At 36.3% G+C, this 1,754-nt stretch overlaps 1 gene segment (V, D, J or C); it reads left to right on the top strand.

The window, feature by feature from the left end:
• LOC307161821 (T cell receptor alpha variable 18-like) lies at positions 1-512 on the top strand. The segment is given in 2 exons: positions 1-40; positions 148-512.
• The last annotated feature ends 1,242 nt before the right edge of the window (positions 513-1,754 follow it).

Genomic DNA, 1,754 nt, shown 5'->3' with positions numbered 1-1,754 from the left:
ATGTTTCTATGCAATGTCTGGTTCATTCTTCTCTTTTCAGGTAAGCTATGTGACATTTTTAAGTAAACCTTCCAAAAATAAGTCATCATTAGACATCAATTATTTGTGTTGAATGGGTAATAAACTGCAATGCTCTGCCTGTTTCAGGTGATATAAGTGGAGAAGGAATAGCGCCTCTCTCCTCATCTGAATTTGTTAGCACTGCTGACTCTATCACTTTGGCCTGCAAATACAATGGGTCATACAGCAGTGATTCTCTCCTGTGGTATCGTCAATACAGCAGCTTTAAACCAGAGTTCTTGTTTCTGGTTAGTGAAGCCAATCTTGAGCAGCCAGCTGACCCTCCGATACCTGGAGTGTCTGCTAAATTAAATGAGGAGAAAAATCGTGTGGATCTGAAGATCTCCTCTGCTTCAGTTACGGACTCTGCAACGTATTACTGTGCCCTGCAGCCCACAGTGACAGGAAACTCAAAACCCCTGTACAAAATTAAGATGAAACATCTAAAATGACGAACTACACTAAATAGAGCATGATGCTCTAAAATATATATATATTTGCGTAAAACTACAACATGTACATAACTGGAAAGCTAAGCAGAAGGTTGAGCGGTTTTAAATTGTGTTTAAACAGTTTCAGGTGAAAACAAATATATCTAAAATATATCATATTTAAATGCTCTGAAAGTTGATGTGGCAATACAGTACATTCCACTATCATGCATTTCTAGTGATTAAACTGTTACTTGTCAATCAAGTGTCAATACAGATGCTTTTTCTCATCTATTACTGAAGTGACAGACCCTGTTCTGAAAGATGTTCCCCCAATTAAATCTTATGTTGTATATGATCTCTTTTGTATAGCTATAATCCTATAAAAGATGCATATTAATGAACAGATACAATTACTGAAGGTGCCCTAATATTCTTCTTCTTCTGTGAAAAGTTATTAGTAAAAGCAACAAAAGAAAAACTTTTTTTTTATTTTTTTTATTTAGAGCTCCTGTAATGAAGTGAAACACCCCGATCTAGACCTGGAGAGGGACAAGAAATGCAGAAACATTCATCTGACTCAGAGGGTGGAGTTTTGTGTCTCTGAATGGATCTCACTAAAGTGCAGGTGCCCATATTATGTGATGAAACAGACATCATGATTTTGGCATCCAATACATCAACCATTATGTTTATTTACACACTTATGACTTTATGGATCCATCTGGGTGAGATAAACTCATGCACACACATTTTGCCTTCCTCTAAATTAATATAAGTAATGTTGAATTAAATTGGAATCTTATGTAATTTTATTTAATGACTGTCGAGCTGCTTCCCTATAACCAAACTATTTTATTTTGTTAGGTGAGACATGCAGAGGCAAATGCAATCTTCCCACTATCACCTATAAAGAGCACTGTAAATGTAATATAGTTACAAAGGATTCAATGGAAGTGTGATAAATGTACAGTGGTACAAACAATATGGAGGATCAAAACTAAAGTTCATTGTCTACAGCTATCCACAGGGAGGTCCAGCCTTACCCATAACCATAGCACGATCTTCTGGCAAATTTGATCAAGACCTTCAACAAGTGGATCTAAAGATCTCAAATGTTGCTTGGCCAGATTCAGCTGTGTATTACTGCGCACTGCAGCCCACAGTCACAGAACACTAAGAGCTTACCATACAACAACATCATATACTTTAGATTTAAGGCATTACATGTCAGAGGTGTTTTTTTGTTTGTTTTTTTTTTTT

Source organism: Squalius cephalus, assembly GCF_949319135.1.
Source record: "Squalius cephalus genome assembly, chromosome: 7".
Taxonomy (NCBI): domain Eukaryota; kingdom Metazoa; phylum Chordata; class Actinopteri; order Cypriniformes; family Leuciscidae; genus Squalius; species Squalius cephalus.
Note: the sequence above shows the minus strand (reverse complement) of the source record. Positions and strands in the feature narration are given on the sequence as shown.